Genomic DNA, 16,507 nt, shown 5'->3' with positions numbered 1-16,507 from the left:
CCAAGGCCTCGGCCTTGAAAACAAGATACCAGGCCTGTATTAACTGCTTTTCCAATTAACACAAAACTGCTTTTAACTTCTTTCTTTTGCTCTCTCTCTCTTCTAACCTAATCTGGGGAAAGGGGGGAGAGAGGGGAAAGAGGAGGTGGGGAACCCCCTCTCTGCCGAGGGGGGTTACTCTCATTTCTGTGTTACTCTGTTGTATATCTTTGTATATATTGTAGATATTGTAAATTTGTAAATATTCCCCTGCATTCCCTACATTGTTTTGTAAATATAGCTCCACTGCTTTGCTAATTCAGCTTGTGAGTTTTTTTTTCCTTTCCCTTCAATTTTTTTTCCCTTTTACCTTACAAGGGGGAAGGGAGGAGGCTTCTCGGCCTTACCCTTCCACCCACCACACTTTCCTAACCAGGACTCTTGCTGCTCGGGCAGCTTCCTTGTATACCCCCTGTTCTACCTGTCCTTCTCTCCACTTCCTGTAGAGTTTCCTTTTAAGTAATAGTGTGTCCAGTAGCTCCTTGCTCTTCCAGGCAGGCCTCCTAGCATTCTTAACTGCTTTTCTCTTTGTTGGTATACAGAGCCCCTGGACACAGAGGAGGCGGTCCTTGAATACTGACCAGCTGTCCTGGGTCCCTCTTCCCTCCAGGGCTTTGTCCCACGACACTTTGGCTAGCAGATCCCTGAAGCCATCAAAATCTGCATGCCTAAAGTCTAGGGTCGTGAGCTTGGAATACTTCCTCCTGATTGCCCTGAGGAGATTAAATTCAACTGCTTCATGGTCACTGCAGCCAAGGCCATCTCTGAGTCTCACATTGCTTACCAGCCCTTCCCTGTTGGTGAGAACAAGGTCCAGCATAGCACCTTTTCTTGTTTGTTCCTCTACCATTTGGAGGAGGAAGTTGTCTTCTATGCAGTCCAGGAACATCCTGGATTGCTGGTGCCTTGCTGTGTTGTCCCTCCAGCAGATGTCCGGGTGGTTGAAATCACCCATGAGGACCAGGGCTTGTGACCTGGAAGCCGCTTCTATTTGCCTATGGAGGGCCTCATCTGCTTGGATCTGCTGGTCAGGTGGCCTGTAGGAGACCCCCACAGTAATATCTCCTTCCCCTGTCCTGCCTTTAATTTTAACCCATACGCTCTCAACTAGCTCATCATCCCTCCCCAGTTGGAGCTCCACTGATTCCAACTGGCTATTGACATAGAGGGTAACACCTCCTCCTCTCCTTCCCTGCCTATCCTTCCTGAAGAGTTTATACCCATCTATCCCTACATTCCAGTCATGGGATTCATCCCACCAAGTTTCAGTAACAGCCACTATGTCGTGGCATCCCAGCAGCACAGTGGCCCTTAACTCATCCTGTTTGTTGCCCAAGCTGCGCGCATTCGCATAGAAGCACTTCAGCTGGGCTGGCCCTGTCCTCCTCTTGTGCCAAATCCCCTCGGTTTCCGCAGAATGTCCTGGTGGATCATTCATGGCTTGCCTCAGGGCAGCAAGTTGAGAGCCCTTACCAGCTCTCCTTCTCTCTACTGCTGGTGAGCTGCCCCTCTGTTTGTCACCAGCCAGCAGGAGACTATTAACCCTTTCCCCCTTCAAATCCAGTTTAAAGCCCTATCAATGAGCCCTGCCAATTCCTGCCCCAGGATTCTTATCCCCCTCTGGGACAAGTGTGTCCCATGAGTTGTTTTCAGCTCAGGTGCCTTGAAAACCAGTCCATGATTGTGGAACCCAAAGCCCTGTCGATGGCACCAGCCCCTGAGCCATGAATTGACCTGTCGGCCCTTCCTCAGTGTGTCCTCATCCATTGCTGACGTTAGAGGGATGGCAGAGAACACGACTTGAGCCCCTGATGCCTTTAGCATTTGCCCTAAGGTTCTGAAGTCTTTTTTAATAGATTGTGAGCCTCTCATTGTTACATCGTCACTGCCCACCTGAAAGACCAGCAGTGGGTAGTAGTCCGAAGGACTCACAAGGTTGGGAATTCTATCTACAACGTCTTTTACTTGGGCACCAGGGAGGCAGCTGACCACTCTATGAAATTGGTCTGGTCTGCATATTGGGCCCTCTGTTCCCTTCAGTAGGGAGTCTCCTATGACGATGACCCTGCGAGGTTTCTTTTCTGGGTAAGTTTTGATGGCTGGCCTGAGGCAACCTGTCATTGGTGCAGCTTCTGACCTTCTTGAGTCCTCGACCTTACCAATGACCTGCTCCTCCTGCAGAGCCTCATACCTGTTCTGTAACTGCACTGGAGGCAGCGTGCTGCTCACAGGAGCAGACTTCCTTCGTTTGCATTTCTTCTGTCGGGCAGAGACCTGTTCCCATTGGCCCTGCTCATGTGGGTTACTACAGGGAGGTTGAGAATCTTGCTTCTGGGAAGGTATCAAACTCCCTGTTCCACTAAGTGTTACCCCCTGTTCTGGTTTAGATGAGATTACATTATCGGAATCGTCAATTTTCTGCTCGCCATCTCTTCTAGCTCTTAGCCTTTCCACCTCTTCTTTTAGCTTGACCACCATGCTCATCAGATCACTGACCTGCTCACACCTGAAACAAGAGCTGCTTCCTCCAGCCTCCATATCAAGTGCCAGGCTCCAGCACTCACTGCAGCCACCTACCTGAACATCTGCATGCTTGTGTGTGGTCTCTGTTTGGGTGCCCACTGTCCTTCTGCTAGCCTTTGCTCTAGTGGTGACCATCTTACAGTAACCACCCTCTCCACACGGCTTTTTTTTTTTTTTTTTTTTTTTTTTTTTTTTTTTTTCCCTGTCAGTGAGAAGGTGAGCTGCACTCCTCAAGCTGCCTCCTCTCTCTTCAGCCACGCGCTGGGTTCTGTTTGGTTTGCGCGCGGTCTCCGCGGCAACCCCTCCCCCAGCTACGTCACTGCCCTCCAGCAGGTATGCAATCCGAGCCCCCTACCCCTCCTCCTCTGTTCGGAAAGTCCCGAGCCACCAGCCCCTTACCGCCTGAAAAGCAGGGGAATCAAAGCCAAAAGCCAAACTCCCAGAGCTGCGCTCCTCAAGCTGCCTCCTCTCTCTTCAGCCACGTGCTGGGTTTCTTCACACTTACTGTTTAGGCTATAAAAAGATTAGGGAAATATGATTGTAAGAGATTGCACTTTGTACACATCTATGTGAGATATCTATCTCACCTTAGAGAGTCCCTCATAAGGAGGTCCCTCATAAGAGCTGCAGCAAAATGAGGCGAAGAAGTTTGTCATAATCATAGGCAATCTGAGACAGCATGATGTCCTTGTGGTTTCAATGTGGAGCATTCACTGCAAAGCCATCTGTCCTTCCAGGGTTAGATTAATGATCAAAGAAAAAATTTGCTGTATGGGAAGATGCAGAAAGTTGTTACCCATCTATTTTCAAATAGCAGTGGGAAGGGGCTGGGGGATGTCTTCCTGGCAGTTGATATCGTGCAGACATATTCTTCTCCATCTGGCAAGCTGAGTATGCATATTCAGTCACTGAAAAGTGAGAAAAGGCCACTGACTTAGAAAAGAAATGTTTTTGTTCCACAAGTAGTCATTTCTAGCGTGGTTATAGCTATAGAAGACTATGGGAACTTTCATGCATTTCCTTTTCAAGGAAAACAACACATTTAGATAATTTGATATGAATTCTAGCAATATCTAATATGAAAGAGAAAGGAAAACATTTGTTTTCAATTAGTAATTCAGGGAGTATATACTAAATATTTAAGCCTCTTTTATGCTATTGCAAACAAAGGAAAAGGCTGTACTGGTGGAACACTAATCCTACTAAAGTCTACAAAACAAAAAGCAAGTGAACAATCTTTGCATTTCACTTGAATGCAGGCTTTTCTTAACTTGCTGATCCTGTAATTTTCTTACCAGAAGACAGGGGAATAAGTCACCTATAGCAACATTTATCTTGCCCTATGTTTTGTTATTATATATTGTCCATTGCTCTGTATTCTGAGCTCAAGTTATGCGGTCTAACTGAGAAAATTTCTAACTTCATTTTGACTTTAGGCTTTCAAACTGTTGTTTTGCTCTTAAATTCAATATTCTTGTATCCAGGGCAACAAGATGTGCATACTCTGTCTTAAATATTATCTCACTAAAAAGTCAGACACTTGAAATGGAAAGCATTTTGCATGTCATCACTTCACTGTATTTCAGATAGACAATTATGAGCAAGAAATCAAATGTGTAGTGACTTTGCTGCTGGAGGTACTGTAATTACATCTTTGCTTCACAATGTACTGTTATGGCTCAAGGTTCTTCAAGATGAAAAACAAAGTGCTACATTTGTATTTATTAAATGCTAATGCAGTCCTAATAGGAAGACTTAACTCTACAAATGTTTAACAATTATGCAGAATGCACTAAAGTGCTCTCAGCTTAATCAGTTTGTTTTCATCTTTTTTATTAATTTTTTTTTCTTCTGGAATTCAACAAGAGATTGGTCTTAACAAAAATATAGGCATAGGAATCAGCACATCTAATAAGACTCCAAATCAGCTACAAATTTTGTTGGATCAGAACAGTAATGACCAGTATAAGAAGTGAAGAGAAGATAAAAAGCATTCCTTCAGTGTGATCTTCCCACCAAAAATATGTCCCTAAATTAAGTGCAATAAAATCAGCTTTAGAAATAAATTCCAACATATCCCCAGTAACTGCAAACAAATGTTGGAATTTTCTTTATGAGTCTTGGTTTTGCAGAATCCTAAAATGTGTGTGCTGGGTTGAGGCAGCCCCCTTCCCCACCACTGGCAACAATAAACACTCAGACAAACGGATTGCAAAAGTGATGGAAAGTTTAAATAGAAAGCAGCGAACATTTACAGAAAACCAAAAGCACAGTGACAAAGAAAGATCCCAAAACAGACCCAGAGAGATCCCATCCCTGCCTGAGGGTACACCCAAAACCCTCAGGGCTCCTTCTTCCCCCTCCCACTGCTAGGCTAGTCTCAGCTGGCCAGGTCTGAGACTGCCCATCCCCCTGTGGCCTTGTGGCCTTGGGCCTAGCCAGGCCCAAAGCCAGGAGGCATCTCCCCCAGTTACCGGCTGATGGAGGAGGAAGAGAAGAGGAAGTGTTAGACTCTGCACTGTATCTTATAGTGGTGCAAAGAATTGTGGTAGGAAATACTACATAATTTCCTGTGTCCACCCCTCTGGGCTGGACTTCTGGACACAGAAAGTAAACATTGCAGGGGGCACCCAGCTCAAACTGCAACAATGTGCTTTTGAGGATAGGTGTGAAAAATAAATCTATTAAAGCCAAGGTTGGAATCCAAACAGCTACAATTGCCAGAACAGGAAAGAGAAGTTAGTCTTATATCAGTTGCTAATGTCCAAATACTTACAACAAGAGTCTGTTACCAAAGTTCAAAACCTGCATGGCTGAAAATATCACACTCATTTTTCTTTCTTCGGTACCAGTATTAGAACAGAGAATTAATCACCAGATGTGAATTCTTTTTTCAAAAACTGGTCATAAATATTTGCAATAAATCACAAACAAGCAGATTCTGAGATGAAGAAAAATTATCTGAATACTGCTGAGAATTGCCTATGTTTATTTTTTAAGGTGAAATGCAGAAAAACATGCAACTATTAGAATTTGTTGCATATCATAAAATCTATTTTGGGAACATATGGCTGCCTTTGGGATCTCACACATTCTTCTCAAGGAATTTTTAACTCTTTATAGGTTTTTTTAACCTTGATTCATTAACTGAAAGAAATTCTAGAAATCAGACTGAAATTCAATTTGAGTGCAAAGATTCCATCTCTAGCTTTCTTGAATGCACCCTTTAGGTACTGAAAAGCTGCTTTAAGGTCTCATTGTATCTTTCTGCTCTCCAGGCTGAACAATCCCAACTGTTTCATCTTATCTTTATGGGCAGGTGCTCAAGCCTTCTGATCATTTTTGTGACCCTGCTCTGGATTTGCTCCAATAGGTCCATGTCTGTCTTGTGCTGGAGGCCTCAGTGCTGAACACAGTATTTCAGGTGGGGTCTCAGGATAATGGAGTAGACAGAGGGTGAGAATCACTACCCTTGACCTTCTGGACACACCTGATTTTATGCAGCCCAGTTGGCTTTCTGGGGTACAAGTACATATTGTTGATCATGTTGAGCTTCTTGTCAATGAAACACCCCTAAGTCCTTCTCCTCAGGGATTCTCTCAATCCATTCTTCATTCATTCTTTATTTGTGTTTGGGATTGCCCCAACCCATGGGCAGGACATTGCACTTGGCATTGTTGAACTTCATGATATTTGCACAGGCCCACCTCTCAAGCCTGCCCAGCTCTTCATGTCATCCTTTCCCTAGAGTACACTGACTGCACCACACAGCCTCCCCCCCCCCCCACTCCCCCCCCCCGCCAAACTCAGAACCACCCAACAGAAATGCAAGCTGTTGACAGTGAAGAGAATCAAAAACCAAATTGCATTGTAAGGGGGCTTTTTTCCAGGCCCTAGATCTGGCCACAGGTGTATTTTTTAATTTAAACGGAATTTAAATAACGGAGGAAAGCGTTAATCAGAAAGATAGGTTTCATCTCTCCTTATTTTACTCACCTAAAAGCTTAGCATTTGATCCGTCTTAGACATCCAGATTCTCTGAAGTAGGTGAAGAGGGAGAGACACCTTCTTTGGTTGTGTAGAGATGACTAGAGGCAGTATGGAGTGAGATAAATTGTTCTTTTATTAAGAATTCTGAGACTAGATGGTTGACTTCAAGTTGTCTCTTACTAGTTGTGACCGTTTGAGGCTGTGCCTTTAAGAAAGGGACAGTGCTGGGAAACTCTGGCTGAATATTTTGTAAACAAAGACAGGTCTAAACGAATTTCATTGGTAGATTGGTAGAATGCAGATTTACGTTTTAGTGCAGTTGGAATTTTTTTCTCAGTTCATACCTTTCCCTCTCCCTTCCAGCTTGCCTGCTTCTGGGCACCTAGCCAGAGTGACCTTGGATAAGATAAGCATTAATCCTGCATGTACTTGAAGGCCTCTTCCTTAATAACTGACTTTCTCTCTCTCTAACCCTTTTTGGGAAAAAAGGGAGGTAGGGGAGAGAGTGGGGTACAGGGGGGGAACCCTCGTCTGTCTGGAGGAGGGAATTTTGTTCCTGTTTGTTTTCTTTGCTGTATATTTCTGTATATATATTGTAAATACTGTATATATTGTGTATATACAACCTGCATTTTCACATTGCTTGTAAATATAGCATTCCTTTGCTTCTCCAACTGAGTTAGCTGTGGTTTTTTTTTCCTCTTTGTGGGGGAGGGAAAGCTAGGCCTTCTCTCTCAACCCACTACATTTTTAATTGGCACCCAACGTGGGGCTGTGATACAAATAGCTTGATTTATTGCTTGCTTGAGTCGGACTAGCAAACATGAAGGTGTTTTGGATTTTAGAGCATCTGTTCTTTTCAGTTTTTGGGGTTCTGATTTACAAATATTGTTTGGGCCTACTTATCGATCACATAGGTAAATATTTAATGCAAAAAAAATATTTATGGTTCAAGTACAAAATTCAGGTTCTGTATGACCGCTGTCTGGGGTTCTTTTGGCTTACAAGATACAAAAATGTGACCTTGAGCACTCTCCCGATTGAGATAACGGAGTTTAAGATTCCAGTAGGTGAAAGAGTAATTTTAAGTCATGGCTGGGATCCAAAGCTGATTTTTTCGATGTGTGTAATCCTGCTATCGGTGATAATTAATGTGTATTTATTGTATTCTTTGCGCCGGGAGATAAAAGTATCTAAGGCCTCCTTCATTGTTAAGCATAGACCAAAGAAAAGGAGGCACACTTCTGGCTCAGCCCCAGAGACTTCTAGTGATGAGGAGAGTGGAGAATCTGTATCAGTTAAAGATAAACCTAAAAAGTCTATTGGAAAGGCTGCTTTGAATGGTACTGTTGCTGATTCTGGCAAGAAGCCAGGAGCGGCAGAAGCTTCCAACATGGAGGCTTCCCCGTCTTCAGCCGCCATTAACGAAGCAAAGTCATTTCCTCCTCCTACGGCAGGACCGGAAGCACCCTCCAAAGCAGCTGATCTGTCTCAAAACCTGTCAGCTACTTTTAAGAAGGCTGTAAATTCAAACACAGCTCCAATTAAGCAAGTAGCAGTTCAAAGAGCAAGAAGAGGAAAAGCCAAAGCTGATCCAGGAGCTGATGGGGGAGAGGAGCAAGATGCTGATGCGGGTGAGGGACCTTCTGTTAGAAAAGATCCTGCTGAGGAGGAAGAGAAGGTTTGTTTTAAAGATCTAGCGGAGTTATTGAGATCAACAGAGGATGGAGATGCAGCTAGGACAGCAGCTAGCAGTGGTGCATCTCAGCTTAAAGAGATCCTTAGGAGAGTGAGGGATAATGGAATAGATAGACATTTAGGCAAGGCTCTCGGTAAGGTTAATCTGTGGATACGCCTTTAATCTGCAGTTTTCCTGAGATACCCTTCCCGGGATGATCTTCCATGGAATCCTAAATCCTGGACTACTATAGATGAGGGAATTAAACGCCTGAGAGAATTTGCTGTTAGAGAGATACCCTATGGTGAACATGAAACTCTGAATCCTGATGACATTCCTGTAGGAACTGGTCTCGCTAAAAAGCTCATCAAGCTTGCTCCTTCTAATTATGCAAACATTTTTTCAAGTAGAATTGTGTCAAGAAATTATGGTGGAGCTCCTCCTACGGTTGGCCAATTCACTGATCAAATGAGACAATTGTCGGAGAGCGTGACACATGTTTCTTTGGTTTCAGCCATTGAAACTCTGTCTGGAATAATTGAGAATTGCATGAAAGAGCTGAAGGATGAATTTAACAATACCATATCCCAATTGGCACAAAGAGCTAATTATAATTCTTCCTCCAGGTGGATACAGGTTTCATCTGTGAGGAATACACGTCCTCCAAGGAGGTCATTCCAAAACAGATCAAACCAAAACAGACCACCAAGGCAATCACGTAGGACCATTTGGATAACTCTGCGTGATCAGTTTGGTGAGAACATGAACAGATGGGATGGTCAACCAACTTCTAATCGTTCCAGGAGACTGAGGGAACTGCAAAGTAGCAGAACCCAAGGTAGCAATACCACAAGCGTAACTGTTACTTCCACAGTTCCCCAGAACAACTCCAGTAGCTCCAACAGTGGCTCCAGTTATAACACTGCACACTGTGCTCAATGCACATGTGGGCATATTCCCCATAACTATGGCTGCCCTACCTCCTGCCAGGGGGAGGAGAGGGATAATAGAGATAACAGAATCTATTGGAATGTGTACATCCAGTGGCCTGGCACATCACAATTTTGGAAGTACAGGGCCTTGGTTGACACAGGAGCTCAGTGAACCACAATGCCATCAAATTATCAGGGATAGAATAGAATAGAATAGAATAGAATAGAATAGACCAGGTTGGAAGAGACCTTCAAGATCATCGCGTCCTACCTATCATCCAACACCACCTAATCAAGTAACCCATGCAACCAAGCGCCCTGTCAAGTCTCCTCCTGAACACCTCCAGTGATGGCGATTCTACCACCTCCCCGGGCAGCCCATTCCAATGGGCAATCACTCTCTCTGTATAAAACTTCCTCCTGACCTCCAGCCTGAACCTCCCCTGGCGCAGCCTGAGACTGCGTCCTCTTGTTCTGGTGCTGGGATCAGAGTCTATAACTATTTTGGGAGTCACTGGTGGATCTCAAGAGTTAAGTAAGGAAGAGGTTGATATTAGTTTAATTGATAAACAATGGAGGAAGAATACAGTTGTGACCAGACCTGATGCACCTTGTATTTTGGGAATTGATTTTCTGAGAGAAGGGCATTTCAAAGATCCTAGAGGTTACAAATGGGCTTTTGGAGTAGCTTCTGTAGAAATTGATAGACAAAAACTGAACCTGTCTGTCAGACCTGAGCTTTCTGATGAATCTGCAGTTGTGGGACAACACAAGATGCAGGACATTAAATTGCCGGTTGATTCTCAGACTGTGCATCACAGACAGTACAGAAGCAACCATGACTCTTTGTTGCCCATTCAGAATCTGAGTCATCAGTGGGAGAGGCAGAAAGTCATCAGCAAGACTCATTCACCTTTCAACAGTCCACTGCGGCCTGTGCGAAAGAACAATGGAGCATGGCGTCTGACAGCGGACTACTGAGCCCTGAATGAAGTAACTCCACCTATGAGTGCAGCAGTACCAGACATGATGGAAGTCAAATATGAGCTGGAATCCAAAGAGCCCAAATGGTATGCTACCATAGACATTACTAATGTATTTTTCTCTATAATTGCTGAAGAAGTCTTCGAGAAAGGTAACAAAATCATTGACGTCCTTCTGAATGCAGGTTTTGCCATCAAGCGAGACAAGGTGAAAGGACCTACCACAGAGATTCAGTTTCTGGGAGTGCGGTGGCAGGATGGACGCCGACACATTCCGGTGGATGTGGTAAATAGAGTCTCCACCATGGCAAATCCCACAAACAAGCAAGAAACCCTAAGTTTCTTGGGGATAGTGGGATTTTGGAGACTGCACATTCCTGGATACAGTCAGATTGTGAAACCTCTGTATGATGTGACTCGAAAGAGAAACCATTTCCACTGGGGACCTGAACTTCTTTGGACTTGGAACAGTCTCATAGCAGAAAATCAGCTTGCTGGGAAGTGCCTGCTTGTTAGTTATTCCTTCCAGCTGGTTCGCTTTGCTTTTGTTCATACTGTCTCTTCCACTGGCTGATCCCTGGAGTTTTGTGTGCGAGGGGGAGAGCGTGGAGATGAACAAACAGGAGGAGTTAATGTGTTTCATTCCCACTAATGAGAGCGTAATCCTGATGATCTCTTGGACTAGCTGTGATTCACAAGAGCAGGTAATGCAAATGTAAAAACATCTCACTTGCTAAGTGAAAAGTAAACAGTGTTAATGTTTGTGTGTTTGTTACACAAATGGACCTGCTCTGTAGCAGCCTTTGAGAAGCTGGAACAAAGGCGACGGTGTTGTTGAGTGGGTTAAACATGAGCTTGGGTGCCAGGAGTTCCTCAGAGGCTGTCCTGGAGCCCTGAGCGGGGGGATTGCTACACTGCTCTGAAAGTATTCTGCAGTATGAAGAACAGGCATGGAAGAGCATAGGAAGGATTCATTGTTCTGCCAATTCAAACGCCTTTAATTAGTTGACAAAGAGTTTCAGAAGTGTTCATAAGCCCTGGGTTCTAAATTTATGTGCAGTGTTTACAGTGCTGTGTCCTCTTGGCAGTGAACTCAGCGGGAAACTTTCAGTCCTTGAAAAAGTCCTGGTGCCAAGCAGGGTTTGGGACTCAGCTGTGTGTATCATAGTATCAGTCAGGGTTGGAAGGGACCACATGGATCATCTAGTTCCAACCCCCTGCCATGGGCAGGGACACCCCACACTAGATCAGGCTGGCCAGAGCTTCATCCAGCCTGGGCTTAAACACCTCCAGGGACAGGGCCTCTACCACCTCCCTGGACAACCCATTCCCAGGCTTCACCACTCTCATGGTGAAGAACCTCCTCCTCACATCCAGCCTGAATCTCCCCACCTCCAGCTTCATTCCATTCCCCCTAGTCCTATCACTACCTGAGATCCTGAGAAGTCCTTCCCCAGCCTTCCTGTAGGCCCCCTTCAGATACTGGAAGGACACAATTAGGTCACCTCGGAGCCTTCTCTTCTGCAGACTGAACAGCCCCAACTCCTTCAGTCTGTCCTCACAGGAGAGGTGCTCCAGCCCTTTGATCATCCTCATGGCCCTTCTCTGGACACGTTCCAGCACCTCCAGATCCCTCTTGTAATAGTGGCTCCAGAACTGGAGGCAGTACTCCAGGTGGGGTCTCACCAGAGCTGAGCAGAGGGGGAGAATCACCTCCCTTGCCCTGCTGGCCACACTTCTCTTGATGCAGCCCAGGAACTGATTGGCTTTCTGGGCTGCAAGCGCACATTGAGAGCTCCTGTTGAGCTTCTTGTCCACCAGCACCCCCAAGTCTCTCTCCTCAGGGCTGCTTTCCAGCCAGTCACTGCCCAGCCTGTGTTTGTGCCTGGGATTGCCTTGACCCAAATGCAGGACCCTGCCCTTGGTCTTGTTGAACCTCCTGAGGTTGGCTTGTGCCCACCTCTCCAGCCTGTCCAGGTCCCTCTGGATGGCCTCCCTTCCCTCCAGCATGTCTGCTGCACCACACAGCTCAGTATTATCAGCAAACTTGCTGAGGGTGCACTCAATGCCACTGTCCACGGCACCCACAAAGATGTTGAACAAGACTGGTCCCAGATACCAGGACAGTGTAGCCCATATGTCCATTAACTCTTCTAACAGAACTCCGTTTTAAAGCATTATTTGTTTCTGATATGCTTCACTTTTCCTTTATTAATTTGAAGTTATTCCACTTCCTCTCTCCTAGCTTGTATCGATCCCTCACCCTTCCTGACGACAATCTCTGCTTCTGTATTTTTAGCATGCTCTCAATCCTTCAGCAGTAAAATAATATATTTTTCCCTAACACAGCAGTATGAGTGCTGCAATAGTCCCTGAAGGTGCAGGCAAAACATTCCCAGCATTTGCTTCCTGTCTGTACAGCATTTACTTCACTATGCACCACCTCCGACCAGATCTTAGAACATCGTGTCCAGAGACTATTTCTGAAAGATGTCCACCCTCAACAAAAGGAGATATGCAGTGTGATAACCTAGATGAGGTTTCAGAGGTTTGATAATTTCAGGGCATGCCACTGAACTGTGTTGATGTGAGGTTACTGCAAGAAGGGGCTGCTTTAACAACCAATATGATCAGCGGAATCCAACTTTATTGAGCATCAGACACATCTTATATACAGTTTGCTATAATTATGCCCACTTGGCAACATACTATTGGTTGCTCTCTAAAAGGTTACATCATTGTTTTCACAACTCTGTGGAATTCTTCTATCCGGTCTAATTGCTCTCTTCCCCGGATCTCGCCTCCTCCTTATCTTGCTTGCCTCCCATCTCAGGGGCAGCTGGGCTTCAGCATACCAAGCAATCAGCACTTTCTCACATCTCTTACGGCGCCACTGTATTATCAACAGAGAATTCTTCAAGGCCTGAATTGCACAGGCATTCCTGGGACCCAAGGCCCCTCTTGCTCAAAACAAACCCCAACAAATTCCCCCGGTTTTCTTTTGTGCAAGTAAGGCCTTGGAGGTTATTCTTTGAACACTTTGCATAATACAATTATAAACAAGTTTAACAATAATCAAAATGAGTACAATAATGCCTAAGAACCTTAAAACTTACTACTATAATTAACAAACATATTTACATTAAGTCTGGGTATCCCTATCAGACACATCTGAAAAAGTTCAATCAATTCATTATTACCTGTTATGTTGCACCTTTATTTTCTCTAGGATGGTCAAAAATCATAATTTGTTTAAGGGTAGCAAGATTTCTTTAATCTGTAAAGGTAGATCTGGCCAGGCTCTAGCTTCACAGACAGAAAACTTGCAGGCAATCAGCAAGAGCAAAAGAGCTTCATTGCTTTGCCCAATATAAAATTACCCACAATAATGTGTTTTTGCTCATCCTAGTAATACTGATCTCTTATTGGTACCATTAAACCCCCCCCCCCTTTTTTTTTTTTTTTGCTACGGGATACTCTCTCTCTCTCTTGCTTATTAGAGCGTCAGACAAGCTTATGTACAGTTTCAGCTAATTATGCCTACTAGCCATTATCTTACTGGCACATAACTGACGTCGACTCCTCCTCTTGCAGTTTACACACCCTGGCACAGCTGATCACAAGTTTCTGCTTATCAGTTCTTCGGGGCTCTCCAGAGCTCTCAGGGTCGTAAACAACTCAAGGGTTATTCTCGGCTTTCAGGGTTACACTAGTTCAATCAAGTCTCTGGTAGTCCGAGCACGGGTTCGATGCTTCTGCAGGTCATGTTCTGAGAAGTCTGTTGCTGTATCGAGACCCTTCTGAGCGATCCATTCCTCCACAATAATTCCCCCGTTTTCTTTAACAACTACAAAGCTTCCTGATAACTTATTAATCCTATTCATAATACAATTATAAACAATCTTAACAACAATAATAACAATTACCACAATAATCAATATTCTAACAGCTTCCTTAATAATCGGCAGGAATATACCCGCCCAAGAACCCAATAATGCCTTTAACCACATATCAATTACATTATCATCTTGCTTGATCTTTTTGGTATGTTCTTTTAGCCAGTCTATTTCCTTATGGATTGACAAACTATGATCCGACAAATTAAAGCAACACATACCTTCTACATCTTCACAACCATGCCCCTGGTCCAAAAGCAAAAAATCTATAGCTGCTCTATTTTGCAATAATGCATGCCTCATGCTATCTTGGTCCATCAGTAATTCCTGCAATACAACATTCGTTACGTTGGCTTGCTTGACAGACCAACAAGCTAATTTTTCTATCTGTCTTAATGCTTGCGCAGCAGCAACTCCTGGCGCTAATATCGATGCAAACGCGTTTGCTGGCTTGGACCATAATTCCACTTCATCCTTACAATTTTTACCTAAGGTTTTTAAGCTTCTTTTTGTCTGTTTTTCTTGGCTAACATTCAACCATTGCCGATAGCTCGGAGCCATTAAGGTCAAACGGCCTAAGTAACATGGTCCCCCAAATATGTTAGCAGGAACTCCCTGCCAAGCTCGTGCTCCACATATCAAAAATATGCCTGGTGGTAATGCCTTTGCCGTATTGTTGTTCCATAAGGACCGTTTGCCATTAATCCCATATGCTCCTAGTGGTTTACTTTGACTAAACCCACAAAAATCCCCAGTAGCATTATAATCTGCTAACTCTTTGGGTGTCAAGTCCATCCAGCCTTTACTTGATAATGATTTAACATATTGTGCAAAAGCCTTGCTTCTAGCTTGCTGCAACATCTGATTAAACTGATCCCTTAATTGGACATTACCAAACGCGGTTAAATACAGATTAGCTTGGTTCTCCAATTTTTTGCGTTGCTCATAAAACCCCCCAAAATACACACACGTCTGAGACTCATACTTTCATTGCTCCTAATAACTCCAACTCTTGAGGGGGCCAAGACAATGCGGTATTTAAGCCTTGTACTAATTTCGCTGTACATTCAGATTCCTTATCAGCCTTTAGACAAACCCCTGTAGAATATGCTGCAAATTGGTTCTTAACATATCCTGGCATTCCTATTAAGCATGTCCTAAAAGGATCCCCAGCTGACTGTAGTGATAGACAAAACTCTGATTGTCCTGTCATATTGGCCCAGGTCACCCACATGTTAGTTCTAGGATTTATATCAGAAATCGCAGCACATCCTATCAGTTCCATTATCAGCACAATGATTGCCCTCTTCATCTTTCAGGTCGTTGTATTGTCTACCGTCACTGGGTGTTATCGTATTGTCTGCCGTTACTGGGGCTGGTCTTATCCACCGACTCGGGATCCAACGAGGTCCTTCTGCTGTGGACGCACAAAAATAACCTCTACCAATAAACAACACATCTACGGGTCCTAACCACTGCCCTGTTTGTTGGTCCCTATAAAGTACTTTCATCTGTATAGACCTTAAACCTCCTTGCTGCTGATGTTTTACTACTGGTGGTATCTCCTCAGATCCAAAGATACACAGATGATTCAACACAAACAACACCCTATTTACCCGAGAAGAGGGTTCTCCTTCCTTGTGCTTTTGTAAATACTGTTTTAATGTCTGATTTGCTCTTTCTATCACTGCCTGTCCCGTTGGAGAATGGGGAATCCCTGTAATGTGCTTGATGTCCCACAACTGCATAAATTCCTGTAAACTCTTACTAACATATGCTGGCCCACTATCTGTCTTAATGGTTTGTGGAACTCCCATTACTGCGAAACATGCTATCAGATGTTTTCTAACATCCTTTGCTTTTTCTCCTGTTAGCGCTGAAGCCCACATCATATGGCTAAAGGTATCTATGGTTACATGTACATACCTCTGCCTGCCAAATTCAGGTACATGAGTAACATCCATTTGCCATATTTCATTGCTTGTCAGACCTCTGGGATTTACTCCTACACCAAGACCCAGTCCTCTATTAATGTGACTACAAATTGGACATGCTTGCACAATAGCTTTAGCCTCAGCATAAGGTATTTGAAAACCTCTCACCAAACCTTTCACATTCTGATGAAACATTCCATGTGACTCTCGGGCTCTAATAAATCTTGGTACTGGTGCTGTCACAGATACCAATCTATCTGCTCTTGCATTCCCCTCTCCTAAACCGTGGGCAAACTTATGGCTTCGAATATGCATGATGCTATACTCTTCAGTCCTCAACTTAACGACCCTTCTTAATTCCCATAACAGTTCCCACAGTCTTTCATTGGCAACTCTTTTGATGGCCGAGTCCTCAATTCTCGCAACAAGCCCCACAACATACATCGAGTCCGAAACCACATTAACAGGCTTCTTCATCCAGTTTCGCAACACCCAAACCACAGCCTTAAGCTCTAGAGTCTGTAGAGAGTCA

The sequence above is a fragment of the Melanerpes formicivorus genome, unplaced genomic scaffold, assembly GCF_026170545.1.
Source record: "Melanerpes formicivorus ecotype bairdi unplaced genomic scaffold, bMelFor1.0.p_v2 SCAF_9, whole genome shotgun sequence".
NCBI lineage: Eukaryota > Metazoa > Chordata > Aves > Piciformes > Picidae > Melanerpes > Melanerpes formicivorus.
The sequence above is the reverse complement of the archived record's forward strand: the minus strand, read 5'-3'. Positions refer to the sequence as shown.